At 33.5% G+C, this 23,047-nt stretch overlaps 2 pseudogenes; both read right to left on the reverse strand.

The window, feature by feature from the left end:
• Nucleotides 1–12,366: 12,366 nt before the first annotated feature.
• Nucleotides 12,367–13,280, reverse strand: LOC109674025 (olfactory receptor 5J3-like; annotated as a pseudogene).
• A 4,736-nt stretch (nt 13,281–18,016) lies between these two features.
• Nucleotides 18,017–19,023, reverse strand: LOC141420849 (olfactory receptor 5J3-like; annotated as a pseudogene).
• Nucleotides 19,024–23,047: the final 4,024 nt, after the last annotated feature.

The raw sequence follows: 23,047 nt of genomic DNA on the forward strand, positions 1-23,047 counted from the left end.
TTTATTTCTCTCCTGCTTCTTTTGGGTTTTGCTTGTTCTTGTTTTTCTAGGAGTTTGATATATACCATTAGTTTGTCTGTATGAGATCTTTCTGTGTTTTTAATATATGGACTCATGGCAATAAACTTTCCTCATAGGACTGCCTTTGCTGTGTCCCATAGGTTCTGGTTGGTTGTGTTTTCATTTTTTATTAGCTTTCAGGAATTTTTGATTTCCTCTATTTCTTCTATGACCCACTGATGGTTGAGCAATGTTTTTTTCACTTCCAGTTATTTGCATATTTTCTCCTGTTGTTCTATTGTTGAGTTCTAGTCTTAATGCATTGTGATCAGATATGATGCAGGGGGTTACTTCCATTTTCTTATATTTGAGGCTTGCTTTGACCCCTAAGATATGATGTATTTTGGAGAAAGTTCCAGGGCTGCTGAGAAGAATGTATATTGTGCTGTTGTTGGATGAAATATTCTTTAGACATCAGTTAGGTCAATTTGATCTATGGTGTCATTCAGTTCTTGGATTTTTTTGTTAATTTTTTTGTTTGAACTATCTATGTATTGGTGATAACAGGCATTAAAGTCTTCCACTACCACTGTTTTGGAGTCTATATATGCTTTTAAGTCCTTTACTGTATGTTTAATGAAATTGGCACACTGACATGGAGTACATACAGATTGTAATTGTTATTTCCTTTGGTGAATTTCCCTTTTTATTAGTATGAAGTTTTCTTTGTCTCATTTGACCAATGTAAGTTTGAAGTCTACTTTGTGTGGTATAAGTATTGCTACTTTTGCCTGTTTTGGGGGTCCATTGACTTGGTAAATCCTCTTCCTGCCTTTCACCCTAAACCAGTGTTTATTTCTGTCAATAAGATGGGTCTCTTGTAAACAACAGATTGTTGCATCTTCTTTTGTATTCAGTTTGCCAAATGGTGTCTTTTGATGGGTGAGTTGAGTCCATTGGTGCTCATTGTTAATATTGACAGGTATGCGGTGATTAGTGCCATTTACTTGCTTTTGCTGTTTAAGGATTTGAATGTGTGCAGCTGAATCAATGCTACTCTCTGATTATTTGTCTTTTCTTCTCCCATAGTTTGATATTTCTTGCCCTGTCATGGTTTTGTTTGCTTTCATCTTCTGTGTGCAGAATTCCTTGTAGAATCTTCTGTAGTGGTGACTTGGTTGTTATATATTGTTTCAGTATCTGTTTATCGTGGAAGATTTTTATTGTTCCATCTATATTGAATGATAGTTCCATGATACCATTTTATTTTCAGGATCAAATACTTCTTTACTAATATGTATTAACACTACTGATGAGCCTATTGTAAGATTTCTTTGTCTCTGCTTTTGAATGTGTTTGGGTGTGTAAGTATTACCAGTATTTGAATGTACATATTTTGTAGATCCATGTTTTTGTTATATTCATGCATGTTGTTTCCCCTCTCCTAAAACTTTTTTCAAGTAATTATCAAGGAAACTGTGAATTTACATAAGGTGAGTTTCCTAGTTATTACCATAGGCACTGGTATGTCCTGGCAAAAAAGACTTTGAGGATAAATATTGACAGTTTCATTTCAGTAGTCTGCTTTTATCAAGTACCTATAGTTGAAAAATTATCAGTTTTTTCAATTTAAAAAGTTTACAGTTATCTCAAGTGTCACTGAGTTGTTCTTATGTACCTTTATAGTTGCCACTCATTCTCACATCACTTGTCTGTTTACTAAAGTGAAATGATTCATGTGCTCTATTTCCTTTTCAAAGAATCCTCTAATTTCAGATAATTTGGATGTGTGCAAGTTCAACACTGGATTAGGGTCATAGGAAGTAACTATAATTAGATTTTAAGAAATTTTTAAAAATAATATGAGGGCAAGATCGTGTTCTACTTTTATATCCTGGGTAGAAATGCAAGTTCCATACTCTTAAGTCTTATATCCATTATTATTGTTTTAAATGTCTCCTCTATCCTAACAGTGAAAAATTTCTATAATGCACCTTGAAAATGTAACAGAACATGAAAATACGTACAGATCTCCCTGATCTCATCTTCTTTGTTCTTATTCTGTTAAATTCTTTGCTTCATTTAAAAATTGTTTGCATATATTAATTGTAAAAAGGATTTCATTGTCATATTTCTGTACATGCAGATATTGTTTTCAATCAGATTACTCCTCTATTACACTTTCTTTTACCCATTCATGTCTCCTTCCTTTATTTTGTACTTTTAGCAATTCTCATTATGCCTTTTTCATGCATGCATATAATATACTTTGATCATATTCATTCCCATCACCTGCTTTCTCCATCTTCTCTTCCTTGTATTATTCTTTCTTTTTCTCTTTTAATGTTGATCACCTGAGCTCAGAATCTGCAAACTATGCATCTAATGAACTGTACAATTATAATATCCAATGAAGCCACTTCTCCTAAAGTTTTTAATGCATTCCTTTTTCTTTCATTTCTGCCATTGACACAATGAAGACTGTCAGTAATTCCTTAATTTTGTCTAGAGACTAAGTAAATTACAAAGTGAGAAGGTCAGTGAATCATTTTAAACCATGTGCAACAAGCTTAAAGGCAGAAACTGTTTGTTTGGACAGTTTACTTTTGAGTGCCGATGACACTCTTAACAGCTATGGAACATTGAGGAAATTACTAAAATCTTTATACATGTTTATCTCATCTGTGATGGAAAAAATATACAAAAACCTTCCTTAGAGTTGTTTATTTCCTGTTGCTACATTAAATTATCAAAGTAAAGAATTTATACAATTATTCAGTGTCCAAAATCTTATTTACATTGACATAATTTATGCAAATTAGGTAAGCCTCCTCATTTTGTCTAGGGTTTTCTACTCAGGTACATAATGAAAACTGGTATAAAGAATATTTGTAGAATAGATTCAAGTACACCTCAGAAAAGTGTGACGTTACACAAGCACATACAAGAATGAAGACCTAATTACCCAAGGAATGTTTCCTATTTTTATGTATACATTTCATGAAAAGTAGGGTATGTTCTTACAATAACAGACTGCAGAGAAGGATTTCACCATGACTGTTTGTCAGGTTCTTCTTGCCTACTCTTTGTAGAAGGTCTTCCTTCCTTCCTTCATTTCTTCCTTATTTCCTTCCTTCCTTCCTTCCTTTTCTCCTTGCATGTGAACAAACCCAGGGCCTTGCAATTGTCCTGCAAGTGCTCTGCCACAGATCCTTCTCCAGCTTTAAATACACTAAATTTTATTTTGAAAAAATTAGTCCAATTGCACACATAATACACATAATATATCCTTATATGAGTGCTGCTTGTCTTCATTCTGTTATTTTATTAAAAATATTTTTGGCAATGCTGAAATATGATCTTAAGCAAATGCTCCACCACTTGAGCCCCTAAATTAAGCCCTTAGCTCTGTTATTTTTGAAGGAGGGTATCGCTCTTTTCCAGGGAAGGCCTGGACTGGCATCCTTCTGCTTATGATTCCTGAAGTAGGTGGGATAGCAGAAGTGTACCACCATGCACAGCTATTGGTTGATATGGGGGTCTCACAAAATTTTGCCTGACTGGCCATAAACCAAGATTCTCCTGATCTCAATCTTCTAAATAGTCATTTATCTTTTATTAAATGCAAAAAAGAACAATAAAAGTAAGCACACTGCTAATTTTTGCATGCAGTTGATAGATGACAGTATGAAAAGAGAACAGAGAATTTGCACATTCCCGTGAAGCATTAACAGGTGTATTTATCAGCTGATGAGCACCAGTTCACTTACTGAATGACGGGACACAAGAAAATGCAAATCAAATGAAACAGGGTTCATAAAAGGAAAACATAGCATAAACCTTGGTTTATTATTAAACTTTACATGTAAAATGAGCATAATACTGAATGTATAGTATAATAACAATTATTATACTATATGTATTTATATGTATACATCCAAATTAGTATTATGTTTAAAGAAGAAATGGTTAAGGGAAATTACATTCAAATAGTGATAGTTTAGAATTGCTTTCATTAATTTCTTTGAATTTTGGTGTGCTCTATGTTGTTAAACAACACATTTTGCAACTATAAACATAATTTTCAGTATTCATTATAAAATATTATATCCTTGATATATGTCAGTCAGAGAATAATAAGTATTTTTTCTAAAAATATTGTCTCTTTTTGACGGGAGGAAAGTATCTAATTAATAGCCAGGCTGTATGAATCATAACATTTGTGTAATTATTGTGTGTCAATTGTAAAAAATTACAATCCATTGATCTTTTTCTTAATTGTGGAGATTCTATTTGAAAAGACAAACTCTTTATCCATTTAGTCATTAAAATTTTTGTCCTTGAAAACAAATCAAGTAAATTTCCTTGGAAATTGGTCCTAAGGATGACAAACTGCTGCATGATCCCCTCACCAACTGAATGTGGCACACTGGACATGTCCGAAGGAGAGGCACAGCACACACTGCTCTGCATATATTCACAACAGCTAAAGCATCTTGGGATTCTTTTGAGAAATAAATTTCTGATAAACATTTCATCTGAGCAAACTGGAAAAAATATCTGTGGTGACATAACCTGTGTCAGAATAAAAAAATGCATGAACAAAAATGTAAAGATAACTGTGTCAAGGAATACTAATGCCACATTACAGCTATTTTCACTTCTTTAAATGGATTTCATATTCTATTTGTGAAAAGATAGAAGCTGGAAATTTTTTATGCATATGATATTGGAAGAAGGTTTTTTATTATTATAAATTTCTTATTAGGATATGTTCATTATACAGGGAGGCAACTGTTAGTGATAATTCCAGTAGATTTATATTATACATTATTTTTATTGCCCCCATCTTCTCCCCTCCTCAGCCCTCTCCCCACCCGACTTAAGAAATTGCAAGAGGTTTTTTAGTTCTGTTTCATATGGATATATGAATTCCATCAACTATATACCATCACCTTAATCTCCTTCTTTCACCCTCACCTTCATACTAGTATTCACCTACACACATTGTGCCTTTTTTTCAGTCCTTATTTTGGTTATTAATATTTAAGTTGACATTCAAAGGGGTGTCTCAATGTGTGTACACTGTGAGTGTGCTTTACTTTGGTTTGTTCAGTCCCTTTGAATACTCTACCTTACCCTTTTAGCTCCCACTCCCCCATTTTTCAACAGTTTGTAATACACATCCTTATATCCTGTAATTTTACATATTATGGTATTTGATATTACAGATGCGCTATCATTCTCTTTTCTTTTCCCACTTTCCCTCAGTCCCATAGAGAAGTTCCACTGCTACAAACATGTTTTACATCTGAGTTTGTATATGTTCATGCTTGTTTTTGTATATATGTTTATCTTCAGATCTATCTTCTTAGTATGAAAGAAAATATGCATCTTTTGTGTTTCTGATCTTAGCTAACTTCACTTAGCATGATATCCTCCAATTGCATCCTTTCAACTTCAAGCTCCATGTCATTATTCCTTGTGGCTGAGTAGTATTCCTTTGTGTACCACCATTTTATTATATCCACAAGGCTGTGCTGTGTCTTCCTCACTGGGTCTTCTTTGACTGGGTTTATAAATACCTCTATCAATGTGATTTGCATGAGTAGATTGCATTTCTGCAACTCCAGTGTAATCCATCAATTCTTCTGTGAGGCCATCCCAACTTAAGTTTTCTTCTGAAAAGAAACATTTGACATGAAATTTTGATTTGCTTTTTTGCTCATTTTACCCTAGTGGTATCCTTTTTCACAATATCTGTGTCCTATATATCCATTCTCTATACTATTCTGAAAATTAATTCCATCTCAGGAAAGAAAAAAACCTTCTCTGCATGTGCATCTCATCTCCTGGGTGTCACCATTTTTTATGTCACTACAATCTTTAGTTATTTAAAACTAAGTAAATCCTAATCCTTGGGAAAGGATCAGGTGGGTTCTGTTTATTATACTATTGTGATACCCATGTTGAATCCTCTCATTGCTGGTCTTAGAAACAAAGATGTGAAATGTTCTTTCATTAGAGGCATGCAGAAGAGAGGAGGTTCCAGGTAATTAAAATAACAGTATTGTGAAGCTTTTAAACTCATCTTTTCTTTCTTTCCTATTGGACATGTCCTATGTTTCTCCCTAAAAATAATTGATTTGCTTAATGTTCATAATTTTGTGGAGCTGACAAATATTTAATCAATACATGATTTTTGACATATCTAGTACATTTTAATTTTTTATTTATTTATTTTTCTTTTATTTATATGTGCATACAATGTTTGGGTCATTTCTCCCCCATTCTCCCTACCCCCTTCTTTAACCCCCCTTCCCTCTCCCCCCACACCCCTCTGCTACCAGGCAGAAACTATTTAGCCCTTAGCTCTAATTTTGTTGAAGAGAGAGTATAAGCAATAATAGGAAGGACCAAGGGTTTTTGCTAGTTGAGATAAGGATAGCTATGCAGGGAGTTGAAACGTATTGATTTCCTGTACATATGTGTTACCTTCTAAATTAATTCTTCTCAAACAAACCTTTTCTCTAGTTCATGGTTCCCTTCTCCTATTAGCCTCTGTTGCTTTAAAGTATCTGCATTAGTTTCTCTTCACTGAGGGCAACAAATGCTATCTAGTTTTTTGTAGTAGCACATTTTTAAATTTTGGTACTGTCATTGCCAATCATAAAATCTTATTAAATCTGCTGGTTAAATACTTGTTATTTTAAGGGAAAGTAACATTCAATATAAGAAAATATGATGTAAATTTTAAAAATGTGTTATACAATATACCCTGTGTATTCCAATTGAGCTGAGATAAGGAGTTGAATCTCCTTTCTCTACCCCTCACCATATCTCCCTATTTGGCACATAGGGCATGACATGTGGAAGCCCAGGAGTTTGGGCCAGGGTCGAAAACTCCACTTTCACTGTCATTAAACAATTTTCCCAAATTGTTTTGGATTTGCTGATAGAACTACCGTCAATTCTTCTGTGGGCATTGCTCTTCAAACATGTCCCTGTCTCTCTTTATTCTTCTTTTCTTTCTTATATTCTGCCAACTTGCATTTTTCTAGACTCAGACCTAGAATCAATCACCCCTTCACAGATCCTTGGTATCTGTTGTCAGTGGTATTTAAATATTGCGATGTGATCAGTACCAAACTATTGTCATAGGTGTACTTTTATTTTTTCTTAAGAATACCTTATGTATATTTTCAAAATTTTAGACTCCCAAAATTTTATAATTTTAACATTTTAAGAGAAGATGCTGTCGTTAATAGTGTTTCCATTGGGGAGCCATGATTATGAGTTTGTGTGCAGAAATATCACAGATAGCTTTGCATTCATGTCACAGTTTCTGGGGCTGATGGAGTGGCTCAAGTGGTAGAGCACCTGCCTAGCAAGTGTGAGGCCCAGAGTTCAAACCTCAGTGCTGCCAGAAAAAAAAACAGTATGGCATCATGTGATCGTATGTTTTTGAAGATTAAGTTAAATAATATAGCACACATAAGACATCTAGCATGATGTTGAAGACAAAATAAGTATTCAATTGATAACTGTTTCGTGTCTTAAATATACATGGCTTTATAATATTTTACAATATCTACTAAACTATATTCCATCATTTTTAGATATTTATATGAATCATGTTTTTTAGTGCTATTCCTTTTTTTTAAAAAATCCCAGTACCTTTTTTAGTGGTACTGGGATTGAATTCACTCAGGACCTTGAGCTTGCTAGGCAAGCACTCTACCATTTCAACCTCACCCCATTTCAATCAAACCATTTTAGTTTGATTTTTCAGATTGGATCTGGACATTTTGCCTGAGAAGGCGTAGGGTAGCAAGTAGCAAGTAGCTGGGATTATAAGGTCTCTCACCACATCTGAATTATTTTGAGATATGGTGTCCCTAAATTTTGTTTTGTTTTGCCCCAGATGTCCTTGAACTGACAGTCACTGGTATTAAACACCCAGCTCATTATCTTTAGACAAATAACAAAAGTAATATTCTAGGACCAGAACTATTAGCATGTAGACAGGAATGAGGAAAGGCCCAAGATTACTTCCCTTGCGGGGAGAGGGGACAAAACAATAAAACCCTAATGACTTAAACATGGACCAAAAATTGACATAATTGGCTAGACCTAGGCTGATGATTAAGGCAATAGTACAATATCCTATCTATACTTTCCACTACCTATGTCAAGGTTAAACTTGAAAGGACAAAGAGGATCAAATCCACAAGTATATGCCTTCCCACATCTGGGCAGTCCATGTGTAGCCACAAAACCATACAAGAAGGACCCTCAGTTTCATACAAGTCAGTTGGCCTACTCTATTGGACAAAACCCCAAACCCTAATAGCATTTCTGTATCCACCTGTCTCATATCTTTGAGGCATACTGTCTCTGTTTAGACAGATGCTCTATCCAGCTTTATCCATCTAATGCCTCAAAGAGGTGAACTTATGTTTTGCTAACAAATCATTGTTTACTACCTTCCTACTCTTTTCGGGTCTGTTGATGTGTGTTTCTTTGTTTATTTGTTTTGCTGTCCCTAGGGCAGCATGCATCTTATATGTAATACCTAAGGACTGAGGAGACATCTCAAACTCCCCATCCACCAAAAACAGAACTATAAATTTCTGCTACCTATTAGCATGAGATATTTTAGAATGACTGGGCAATGTCCCCAACCCTTAGTTTCCTCAGCACCTCAGCTACCTTGACCATTGACATATTATGAAACTCCACATTTCATTGAGCTAGAGAAGTCAAAAGATAGCTTATGGAACATTTTCTCATGTTTATTAACATTTACATGTTCATCTCTAAATATTATTGCAAACCTTCTTCCATATACAACTACATTTGAATTTGTAGTAGATTGAAAAAGTAATACATATTCTTATTTTCACTTATTCATTTACTCTTTAACATCACATTTATTAGTGCATAGGTGGTAACAAAACAATCTATAAAATGATTAATTTATCAATTTATCCACTAAATAAATACTGAATGACAACTTGGTAATAGTTACTTTCTTATTAGTGTGAGAACTAGAGAATTTAATATGCCACACTCATTTTCTTACCAAAATAGAATCCAGAAGAGAAGAGAGAATAAAAATGCAAATTTTTGTTCCATCTTTACAATGGGACAAGTAATGATGAAATAATGAATAAAGGGATGCAGATTTATTTAAAGGCATTAACAGCAAAGTTATTAGAGATGGCAATTCTTATTCTTTGTCTTTGAGAATGTTTACTAAATTAGAGGGAAAATATTCTAAACACAATAACAGACATATGTAGAGGTAGGGCAAGAATAATGTACCATGGTAAATTGACAAAAGTTTCAATATTATTTTCATAATTAGGATTACTGAATCTGGGGATCTCTACTGAGACAGAAGCAATGATGACTAATTAAGGAGAAGCAACTTATTTGAAGGGTATTTGTGAGAGAAAAAAATGTCAACAAGATATAATTAATTAAAATTTGGAGAAGATAAGGTATGAATCTAGGCTGACTTGTCTTGAAACTTGACTCTACATGTTTTTCTTGCTTGCATTTTATCAAGAAAACATAAATATAATCATAGAAAATGGATGTAATGACAATGGTGATGATAATGTAAGAATATTGGGATTAAGAATCCTGAAGGGCATTTTGGAGGGTAAGATATAATGTGCTCAAATGTCCAATGAAAATATGTTCTCTTGGTTAATTTGAAGAATAATGTGTGGTAAAAAAAAGAACTTGTCTAGAATTCAGAGTGTTCAATAATGAAGCCTAATGCAAATGTATGCATTCCCTCCAATATATCCTTCCCTTGGTATTGACAGAGTTCTTGTCTGTAGACTCATCACAGGCACAAAAGTCCATCGATATTCAATCTCTTATATAAATTGACATCATATTTGCATAAAACCTATGTTTAGCTTGCCAAATACTTCAGAAATTTACTTTCAATATTTCTTACAATCACTTATACCTAATTTTATGTAAATAGTTGCTATCCTCTAATTTTATTTGTATTATTTTTATTGGTGTATTCTTTTTTATTGTTTCTTTTTCTTACATTATGAATCTGTGGTTGATTGAATCCTTAAATGGAACCTATATGTAAAGGCTGACTATATTGTTGTGTTCTATACATATATATCATGATACAAATAAACTAATAAATCACCCTACGTGATTCAATATCAATAAATGGATACTTTTAGAATGAATGCAGATTTAAATTTGATTGTATGTGTTTAGGAGATATCATTCATAAAGCAAATTTGCTTTAACTTATCTTTTTATATAGTATGTAAATTTGTTAAACTTTAAGACAAATTCCACAGGCTGTTTTAGATTTTAACAATTCAGATTTATTGCTACAAGTTCTTTTTTAAAACAATTTATTATTATTTGATAAACAGCCTTTTCATAAGCTCAAAATCATTGCTTGCTACATGTAATAAATGTGTTAGTTAGCCAAGGCTACTTTTGTTCTCATCAACTCTAGGAATAGCTATGTTCCTATACTGAGTTTTTAATATACCCTCAAGTAAGCTAAACAATAAATGCCAATTAAAATAATGCCTGAATAAATGCAATATAGGCTTATAAGCATATTTTCTTCCAAAAAATAAAACAGCATTTTGAAAGGCAGTCCTATTTCATGGAAGTTTTTTTAAATCTTGATTTTGGAGAATTCCAGTGTACTCTAATATAATAGAAGACATTTCTGTTTTTATTTTAGTAATTCTATCAAATTGATGGATACACAAATGCCATAAGAAGAAACCTTTCTTTGACTATGAAATTATTTTCAAATCAAATATTCAAATTTTCAGTTCTCAGTAAAAGATGGAATACCAAATACATACAAAAAATTCTACTTGTTAATATGAAATGGAAGGAGACCTATATACAAATGTGTTAGTTTTACGCGTTTGAATTCTAGCTGAAAGACTTTGATGTCCGATGTATAGTAAGTTTTCAATTCCCTAGATCCATTGTTTTCTCCTCCATAAAACTGCTTGCTTCATTGCAATCACTGTCTAAATAATTCTCCTCTGTTGTATGTGTGTGTGTATTGGATAATTTGTGTTATTGTCCACCTACTGGTTCTTTGATATTTTTTAAAATTTTATCAGTTTTACATTTATTAACATTCATATACATTGGTTTATGCTCTCCCTCCCCCAGGCAACACCTGTCCTGTCCTTTTGTTCTCCAATTTTGTTGAAGAGAAAACATAAGAGATAATAAGAAAGACACAGTGATTTTCTATTTTAGTATAAAGATAGCTATACAGAGAGATTCCTTGCATTGATTCCATGCACATGTGTATTGCAACCCACATTGGTTCATCTCTGCCAGACCTCTTTGCTACTTCCTGGTTCCCTTTCCATGGTGGCCTTTGCCAGTTTAAGATTACTATATTCTCTCCTCTACAGTGAGCACATCAACCACATTCAAGTTTTAGATTTCTTTCCCTTTCCCTAGTCCTCCCGTGTGACCCGTGTCAATAATATTACCACATTTGTTCTAGGTCTATACTCCACATATGAGAGAGAACATGTGACTTTTGGGCTTCTGAGCCTCTTTATGAGAATTGGATATCATATCTTATAACTCATCAGTCTATAGAAAGTGCTTTCAACTTGTTACACAGAAAGTAAGATTTTTCAAAATGATAATTTGGGAATTGAAAGGAATAAATTATACATCAGGAATATAAAAATACTTTTAATAGAAGACATTTGAAATTCAATGGATACAAAAAAGAGCTTTTTCAGAACTTTCTTTATCTAACTAAAAACAGAAGTTTCCTAAAGTGCTGCTGCCATAAATCATTTCTCCAGGGGTGCTTCACTCCAGGAAGAAGAGAAGAAGAAAAAATGACAATAAATCCCCAAGGAAGAATACAGATGATCCCAGTTTCACCAGCATAAAACAAGCATGACTAACTTTCTTATCTTCCATTTGTTCCATTAAGAGCCCATTTTTTTCTTCCCATAAAAACTTTTCTCCTATCTCCCTCTGAATTTGGTGTATAGACCTCTGTCTCTAATTATCAAGCCATCTGAATCTTTTGTGCTTTTCTGTTTAAATGTAAGATTACTTTGCTTTTTCTCTTATTATATGGGTTAGTTCACAGGACTCCAAAGAGTGAGCCTAAGAGGATAAATGAAAATATTTCCATATGAATATGAAATCCTGCATGTTACTGAAAGTTCATAATGACTGCCTCCTTCAAGTAAACTCTGCTTTTATACCTTCCCTGCCTCACAGGTCCTCTGAGTATTTAACTATGTACCAGGCTGCAGCATTGATAAATATTCCTTAAAAGTGTTTCTGCCTAGAAATTCCTATTCAGGAAGTGACTATTTTTCTCTGAATTATTCTTTTAATGGCTTCTTTGACTTCTCTGTTTCTTACCCCATATATCAGAAGATTTAATATTGGTAGCAAAAGGGTATAGAACATAGAAAATATTTTGGCTCTATTCTGTAGGTAGCTAGAGCTGGTTCCCAGATAGGTAGTTATCACTGTTACATAGAAAAGAATTACTACTGTTAACTGGCAGGCACATGTGGATAAGGTTTTATATATGCCTGTCATAGAGTGTACTTTCAAGACAGTGAGAAGAACTCCCAAATAGGAACTAGTTACTATTGACAAGGTAGTCACTGATGTTGCTACAGAGAGGAAAGTGATAAAATCTCACTGTGGTGGGTGTCAGAGCATGGGAGTTGAAAGAGCGATGTAATGTCACAGAATTAATGGTTAATGAGATTGGGCCCACAGAAGGACAGGTGGAGCAAGCTACTCAGATGGGTGAGTGAGTTGCTACAACCCAATAGGTAAGAGGCAGTTACTAGGTAGATACAAAATGTGGGGGTCATAAGCCCTCTATACTGAAGTGGGAGGCAAACAGCAAGGTATCGATCATATGCCATTGCAGCCAGGAGGAAGCATTCTGTAGTCAGGAACATGTTGACAAAGGAGTACTGTAGGAGGCAACCATGATAGGAGATGACTTTATGTCCTACCATGAAGGTCACCAGCATTTTAAGAATGAAGACTGAGGAATAGCAGAAATCCAAGAAAGCCAACTGACTAAGGAAAAAGTACTTGGGAGAATGAAGCTGGACATTAGCCACAATTATCATGATAACCCCAAAATTGCCAACCACAGTAATGACATAGATTAACAGAAGTAACACAAAGAGGCCAAGATTCAGTTCAGGGTTGTCAGTTATCAAACTGACATTCCTGTCAACCATTTATCTTGCTCCCCTACAAGGTGTCTGCAGGGAACAAAGGGAAAGATAAAATAATCAAAGCATACAACTTGAATACATAATTTCAACCTACTAACATCTTTAGATAGATTAACTAACATCTTTAGTAGATTAGACAGGCATTACCTGTGCTACTAATAATCAATAATAAAGTCAAATTTTCCAAGTATGAAAACTTAGCTTGGAAACTTTTAGTTGGCTCTCATCAAATGATATAAATTGGTACTATGCACAATCCCGTCTGAGAGCCCTAATAAGAATACTTAGTAGAGAGAGTCTGGGAAACTGATCCTGGGTAAGGGAGTATGCCAGGTTCTAGAACGAAAGGCAAGAATTTTCATGTTCTAATGAAAAGCATCCTTTAACCATAAACAAAATAAGCAAACCCAAACAAGAAAAATCAGTATTTAACAGGGAGATTTTTGAGACACTTAGCAAAAGTATTCCTATGATGTTTAGACAAGTAATAAGAAGATTACATGTTGAATACATGTATGTGCACATGTTTACATATGCATATTCACATGTAATATACATTAAAACTTAGAGTGTATGCATGAGAAAAGGAAAATGAATTAGCACTGTCTGGGATATAAAATGGAAACACTTTCTATCGTAATAAATTTTTTTTAATGCTAGCTTATTCCAGGAGGTCATTGTTGCAACTCCAAACAAAAGTTATCATTTCATTTTCTAATTTACTACAGCATTTATTATGCAATGGTTAGAATTTGCCCATATCAAATATTTTTCACGATTATGGAGTCAGAAAACTGTTTAAATATGTTTTAATCACTAAAATCAAAGTCTCAAATCTAATTTTATGGACAGTGCACATGCTGCCGCCACATCCAATCATACAGATCTGGCTTTCTTATTCAAGGAAAGCTAGATCGTTAAATAAAGTGTATTTTAGGCTTTATCATATAACCCAAAATACATAAAAAGTAAGGGGCTGATATATATTTGGAAAGCACTTGATTAAATAATGTTTAATGGAATCTTTCTTTACTACTGGACTTTTGGGGATGCATAATATGCCACTGTGGTTTAGCATTTTCAGTAAGAAATAGAAATGTAGAGAATTTATCACATTGATTCTACAGCTGACTCTTTTCCCTGAATATTTATGAATATGGTGGCATATATTCCACACACAGTTCAAAATTATTTGAGAATAATATCTCCCTAAAATTGAATAGTGATAAATAAACAGATTCATATTTCTACCCCTTAGTATCAGTGTGACTTAAATTACACCATGTAATAACAATTTAGATACTGAAAACAACCTTACAAGATTTCTTTGCTTATATGCATTTTATTAAAACTGTAAGAAGTTAAAAAGAATGGTCACTTTTTATTGGTGTAACCTATAATTTTATGCCAAACTATTGCATTCGTCTGTAAATTTTCTCAAGTGGGTATAGTAAGAACTACAGAAGAAAAAAACGTGAAAAATGTCATATAATACAGACTTCCAAATCTTCATTGCCTATTCAAAATTAAAAAAAAGTGATGATCTGTTCACATACCTGACAAGGCTTTCTCATTAAGCTAACTTTTATGGTTTTATCTTTTTGGATGTAATTATATTTAGATGGCTTTCAATTTCATTGATTTCACAATTGTTTCTTTAATTTATCTAATAATAGCAATCTTCATCTGGGCTACCTTTCATTTCCTGTTTTTCTCTTGCTGTAAAATCAGTTATAATGCAGCAAATTAATATTCAAGTCTAAAAGTTATCTCTGATAATGAGCAAAACGCTGCTACTCTTCTCAGATTAATAAAAATTCAACATTTAGTAACAATCTTGAATTCTTACATTTCAAGATATTTATTTAAATAAATTCTGTCTTGTAACTTACTAAAAAACAGAAAGCTCTAATTGTAGGTTTCTGAGGAAATGTGGAATAAACCTGCATTGTAGTTTAAGAAATCCACATAACACCAGCAGTGGGCTAATTCCTTTTTTTCCTCAATTCAATAATTGGAATGAATTTGAATCAAATGATTTTTTTCCACATTATATTCATTTCATGTACTGAGAGTTGCTCTTTTAATCAAAGAAGAAATTTATAAATCCCTTGCTAGGAAATATAATTGGATACCTACCTGCTGTTGAGAAGCCCTAGTCTTTGACTTTTAGTTTCCTGACTGTTGGGTTTATATTTGGCTTCGGAGACTTTGGAAGATGCAATACCCAGTGCATTGTGAACACTGGGTTTCATTAAAACAGCCATGTAGCACTGAGGAAATTAAATCACTAGCACTCTTTCCAAAGTGTAATAATTCATATACTCAACCTTTTCTCAGCTAGACAGAAAAATTATCACAGGTGTTTTTGACTTGCCTATATGATACTAATCAAGGAAAAACTAAAATGTTATAAGTTATGTTTACAATGATAACATTATTTAACCATGTGCACATGTTATATATAATATATACTATTTTCAATTCCCAAATTCTATTTATTGATGAGTATTTTATTCCATGAATATAACCATAGTAATTAAGAAAAATACATTCGTGTTTCAAATGTGGGACAACCCAAAAACGTGGAAGCAATTTCTAAGCAGAATTTCAAGTGTGTGTGTGTATGTGTGTGTGTGCATGCATGCCTGTGCTTCTGGGTGTACTTTCATAGGCTAGATCACTTTTAAATGTCATGAATAATTTAGATAAGTAGGACCAGAATGTTGACCAGGCAGATAATTGGAGAACAGAATAAAAAAGTGATAAATGCAGGGTAAATGCATCAGATAAATGTTATAAAAAGGAAAATAATGAGAATAATTAAGTCACTAATATAAGTCATATACAACAAAACCAGGAAAATCAACTGTAGATAAACATGATGGGGAAAACCTGTAGTGATTTTATAAGGAAGCAGAAGGGAAAGTGGAGGAGCAAATAGTTTTATTAACACATGTTGAATATTAGAGTGCACTTTGTCAAAATGGTGATTTCCTTTTCTTTGGAATGCTAAGAAGGATTTTAGTTGGAATGATTTGTCTTTATTAAGTGCTTAATTTGTTCCAGGCACTTCATCAGTATTATGTTCAGTCATTATACATTTTATTTCTTAAACATTCTGATTCACTTTGCAGTGGCCCAGGGCAATTAAAGAAATGTCCAAGCTTTTACATAAAAATTATCTTAGAATGTTTTAGCAAAAATAGAACACTTGAGATTTTTAAGAATGATGAATAATAATACACACATTCTCAGACTTCATTAGACATATCTAAGACTGATGAAATCCCTAAGAAGAGAGGAATGGCTTTCTTAAAATGAAAAAAAGTGTCATTAATTAATTTAGTCAGAGCATTTTTTGCAGTGTATTCCATCTTACGTTATAATCTAGATGGCATGAGTACATGATCTTCAGTTGTTTTTGATTTGGGGTATTGTAATTGTACACAGTCCAAATTTGATGAACAGCATCTGAAAATAGCTATCATAGCTTGGATCAGTGAAATCAGTATGTGCTTATGGAGGAAGGCTCAACCCTGAATGGTGGAAAGATGAATTCAATGCATAGGCTCCTGGGGACCTGTGTAAGTGAAAAAACATGACCAAGATGCAAATGTAGCCATTACCAGTCCAGATTATACCAGCAATGTATTTCCCTGATGAGTTAGGCCAAACCCCCAAATCACAAATTCCAAGCCTACACATATTAAAACATTGGCACATATTTAATAGACATTCCCTGAGGAACTAAAAGAAAGGCATGTGAGATAAATATCTCCTGGGCCGAGATTTCTCCAATTGCTGATTTTGAATGGTAACTATTTTCATACATGGAGTAAAGGAATTATTGCTACAACAAGTGTCCATTCTCAGATCATTTTTCCTGATATTTTACATGTCAGATATTCCATTGATGGAGACCTCATTTTATTTCCTCTTGAATAATTATACCAACCATGTCAGAACACTTGGAATATGCTTAACCAAATTTCATTTACTTTCAGAAAAAGTCAAGATTATAATAAAATTATAATTGACACTATACCATATATAAATGATACTATATGTAAATATGTGTGACATGGCATGTACATACATGATAATATATAATATATGCTATGATGTTGTTTTACTTTAAAAGTAGGAACATTTTGTTCTTTTTCCAACTTGCCTCATAAAAATCTATCACCAGACTCTCCAGTTTCTGTCAGAATTCTACAAAAGTAATTTCTTCTCATGGAAAAATTAATTTTTTATCTAGTTTTTGTTCATAGTATAATATTGTAACTATTTGTGAGCTTCAGTGCTTGTAATCTTAGGACAAAAAATATTTTTCCTAAGAAGTATCACTTCCTTTCAAATATACATCCTTAGGGAACTGAGTGTCTGCACCCAGGGAGGACAGTCCCACCTTTTATGGGTTTTTTATTGTAAAAGATTTCATAAGTAATTCTGCTTATTGCTCTCATTATCAATTATCTTGCCTGTATCACATTTCTTATGTTTCATGTTGTAAGATATTATATTGAATGCTCTTGGAGATTTGTGAAGAACACAAAAAATTAGGTTTAATTATGATCACCTTAGTTTTTTTGGCTTAAAAATGAAAATGTTTGTATTAATGCACTTATATGGATGTCTTTTATGCACAAATATCAAATATATTTATTAAAACTTAATAAACCTAATATTAAGCAAAACACTGTATCTCTTTTGGGGACACATGCAGTATTAAATTAGCAAGAAAAATGTTTTTTGTCTATAACCCTTTTCATGGCATCCTTTACTTCCTTGTTCCTTAAGCTGTAGATCAATGGATTTAACATAGGAATCACTAGGATATAAAATACAGAAACCACCTTTTCTTGTTCTAAGGAATACTGCGAGCTTGGTTGAATGTAACTAAACCTTATAGAGCCATAGAATAAAGTCACAGCAGTTCAGTGCGAGGCACAGGTGGAAAAGGCTTTGTGTCTGTCTGCCTTGGAGTGTATCCTCAGTATAGCAGCAACGATAAAGACATAGGAGACCATCACTGTCAAGAATGTAATCAGGGCAATAATGCCAGAGAAGATTAAAAGCAACAATTCATTCATGGATGTGTCAGAGCATGACAGCTTTAACAGAGGGGGAAGGTCACAGAAGAAGTGACTGATGACATTTGGCCCAAGAAAGACAGTTTCACCAAGCCAATTGTGTGTGTCAATGAGTTGATTAAACCTCCTACACATGATCCAAATACAAGCAAAACACAAACCATTTTTGTCATAACCACCGTATAAAGTAAAGGATTGACAATGGCCACATAACGGTCATAAGCCATGGCTGCGAGCAGGAGGCCCTCAGTGGTAAGAAGAGACACAAATAAGAAATACTGCACAATGCATGCAGAGAATGAGATTGTCTCCTGTTTGACAAAAAAATTCAGCAGCATTTTTGGTGCAAAAACTGACGAGTAACAAGCATCAACAAATGACAGACAGCTAAGGAAATTATACATGGGTGTGTGGAGCTTGGGAGACATTTGGATTAGAAAGAACATTCCTAGGTTCCCCACCAAGGACATGGCATAGATGAGCAGGAACAACACGAAGAAGAACAACTTCAGCTCAGCACGATCGGTCAGTCCCAAAAGGATAAACTCAGTAACAAACATAAAATTGACATCACCCATGTGACTGTGTTTCTTGGTACCTGTAAATGATAAGGAGATTGGAGTAAATTGGTAGAAGTAGTGCAATAACAATACTTTTTGGAAACTGTAAGATAAATCTCCATGTGAGAAATTAGTGACTTCTCATCTCTGGTTGGTGTGCCTATAAACTTAGAAAAATTTAATTTGAGAGTCTGTAGTCTCATGAAACAATGTCTATTTTCCTCTTCCATAAAAATATTCTGTAAGTTGAAAACGAAAATATTAGAAGTTTGACTGCAGGAGCATTTAAATTTCTGTTCTTACATGTTGAGCCACTCCACCAGCCCTTTTTTTGTGATGGGTTTTTTCAAGATAGGGTCTCACAAACTATTTGCTGGCTTCAAACACAGATCCTCCTGATCTCTGCCTCCTGAGTAGCTAGGATTACAGGTGTGAGTTACCGGCACCCATCTAAGTCACTGTTCTTAATTTGTACAAGTAGCAGACGCGAATTTCACTGTAACCTATGTAAAGTCTCGCTTATGAAAGTATAGGAACTGATAATGGATATTTAATCTGTAGTCCCATTGAAGCTGTCTTTTGTACATTTTGCTTTCACTTTTATGGAAGGTAATATGAAATATATCAATAAACAAGAATTCTGTTCCCCTGCAAAGAAAAAAATAAAAGTAGGGGTTGGGATGTATCTCAGTGGTGGGACGAGTACCTAGCATGTACAAGGCTTTGGGTTCAATACCTAGCATAAAATAAACAAAATGAGTAAGTGGGTAAATAAATAAATATACTGGCCCTTTAGCCTAAGTGGATAAGACACTCCACTTATCCTTCATAATTAGTTCCTTCTCTACTTTGTATTTTTTTCAGTACCAAATACTGATCCCTGGGCCTTGTGCATGCTAGGCAAGTGAGCTACCACTGTTATAGTCCTAGCATGCCACATTTTTTTTAAGTTAGATGTGATAAAAGTAGTCAGAGACCTAGCATACAAAACTTCTGCATCCATACCTAGGACATTAGCCTGAGGCATTGGCTCCTGAGAAGGGGACCCACTAGCAGTGGGATATGAAATGTGATGAAAATAAACTCACAATTACGCTTTGATGACAAATAGAAATAATTTACAGGGACTCAAGAAGCAAAAGTGCTTTTGCTTTTCTGAGAAGAAAACTCATGAAATAAAGCAAACTTATAAAACATAGGTACTTCTTTTCAAGCTTCCTTTGTTTCCATGTTGCAACATTATTCCTTGAGTATGCAGTCTTTTCCACATATCAGTTCATACCTACCTGCTGACAGTACTAATTTTGTCTGAAAAGGTTAACAGTCTTTTCACATGTTTATAACAAATGTATATATAAACAAAAAATATAAACTAGTGCTGTATTTTAGGATAAGACTTTTGTGCTTTTAAGTGGCTTTATCTGAGTCTTACCTGAAATAATATTTGGAAGTGAAGTAAAGATTTGATTTTTCATAAGACATATTCCAACTCTACTGGTTTATATTGTCCTTACACTGCACTTTATTATTTCTCATACTCACTTCTGCATGATTCCAAAAAAAGGTGTCTAACTCCTGATTTTGTTTTTAGTACCTCAGAACATTGTGTTACTAGTACCTCAGAATATGGTTCACTTGTTTTGGTGATAAATTCTTGTTTGTTTTAGAAGCATAAATGACAGAACTATAAACAATTTGCAGACACAGGCACCAGTCCTATTCATAGAGTCGGACACAGCATGGGTGATCAAGATCAAACCATCATCCTCCATTAGAACCTTCCTGTGATGACAATCTGGGCAGAAAGGAACTTCCATGAGGGTCCAGTGGGTTTAGTTGCCACTTGGTCCCTCTGATCCAGGTAAAAATGGAAATACTTTAAACATTACGATATTGGCAACTTCGTGTCCACAGAATAAGTAAAGACTGGTGTTTTTGCCTTCATTTTGTGATTGTTCTTTATAGAATTGGGGCACATTCAGAAAAAGAATTACATTATAGGAGTACTGAAATAATAACAAATAGGAGTATAGTTACATTAAATTCAGCTTATCTATGTAGTGATAGGTGAATAATACTTGTAAGTATTTGTGATTTAGATTGTAAGTGTTACTTTAGGAAGAATATTCCATTGAATTAAAACATTTATCTTTTTTTATGCCTCCAGTAGAAGTTGAACAACTAAGTTAATGTTCATGTAGAAAAAATGATAGACACATAGGATAAGTGGTGATAAAAGATGACTAAATTATGATTCATTTTTCTCCCATAACTTGAACTTTTTATTATATTATAATCTGAACATACTTTCTTCTTCCTTTAATAACTGATTTGTAGAATGTATGTATGTAAGATTCAAATAAGTGTATTTAACATATAAATGAAAGGAAAAATATAAAACACTTTATCTTATTTAGGAACCTTGTGAACATCTATAACCATGCTTGATTTCTCTACATTTCATGAAAACAAAATTAAAAGCAGAACACTAAAAAATTATGCTAGAGATATCTTACATTTAAAATGACGCATAAATTGAGTAAATAATGGTAGTAGCAGGTTGCTGATTGGGATTTAAACTTACCCTTTAATATAGGAGAATCAAAGGCACTGAATTCTTGGTATGAAAGTATGAACAAGATTATTAAAATCATGCCAGAGGGTAAATTCAGATAAGAAGTTCAGTTATATAGTTACCTTAGTTCAAATGGGAATATACTCCCTGGAGTTGCTTTCTGATTAAAAGATACAATGTGTACACTGTTAAAATTTCTCTGCATTTCTTCATGGATTTAAAAAACTCTCAAGGACTTAATGGCTCCTGAGGGCATTCCATTTCCTGAACATTTTAAAGAATAGAGGAAGATATAGAGGAAACAGAACATATGATTTCTAAAAAAAATGAATAGGATTGATGGTAATGCCTGTCTCATGTGTTAGTAAAGAAACTTTAGCATGCTTTTTCAGAATACATTCCATGGACCTGTCAGGAAAAAAATAATAAAACAAAATATAATGGACTTTTTAGAGCAACATTTAATAAAAATCCTTTGTATTCCTTGATACACTTGGATGAAAAAAATGGCATCAAAGAAAATTAAGAATACTACTTCTTAAAATGCTGCTTTGAGAATAACTCCATCATCCATCTCTTGAATGTAGAATCTGTCTACGGAGATAGCAGTTTATGCTTTTTACCTTCAGCCTAAATACGTCATGTGAGATTTTGATATTAATGTTTCACATTGTTCCTATATATGCATTCAGATGACAATTAACCCTTCTTGTTTACATTAAAAACTGATTTCTTCTTCTTAAGTGAAGTTTTCTTATTTCCCAAGTTGAAAGCTAATGGATCAGTGGTAGCTGTGGAGATTTGGTTCTGCCTTTTTATTCTTTTTTCAGCATTTTCAAACTTTTATTTATTTATTCACTTATCTTAAGCTTTTAGTATACAGTAATTGTATAGGGGGGTTCTTCATGACATTTCATGTAAGGGCACAATGTACCATGAGTAGGTACATCCTCACCATAATTCTCTCTGCTTCCACTCCCCATTCCTAAAATGACTTCAACAAGTCCAGTATTGCATCTGACACATGTAGAAAGAACATCAGCCATATTTACTCTTCCTTACTGTTTCCATTTACCCACCACTTCCCACTAATACCACTCCTTAACATGACTTGTTCTTCATTACTGTCCTTCATTTTTAAAGTGCATGTTCTTTGTTCAGTGGGGTTTTTCCTTGACATTTCACTTGTAAAGTACATTTTGTACTTTAATCACTCTAAGCCCCTCTATTATTTATCCTTATCCTTTCCCCTTTACTCTGCACTCTTCAACAGCTTACAGTACATTTTCTTGTGGCTTGTTCCTACACAGATGTGATATATTTCAGTATTATTTATTCTCTATCATTTTTTCTCCTTTTCTTCCTGCCCTGGTTGCCTCAAACATTTCCACTGCTGGAAGCATGTTCTATAAGTGTGTGCATGTATATAGATATATACATACATAAAACATGCGTCCTTTGGTGTTATCTTAGCATTGAGTTAGGACAGAAGATGATCCACTATATTATAAGTCCTAGAACATTCTTAATATCTGA

This window comes from Castor canadensis, chromosome 1 (genome assembly GCF_047511655.1).
Source record: "Castor canadensis chromosome 1, mCasCan1.hap1v2, whole genome shotgun sequence".
NCBI lineage: Eukaryota > Metazoa > Chordata > Mammalia > Rodentia > Castoridae > Castor > Castor canadensis.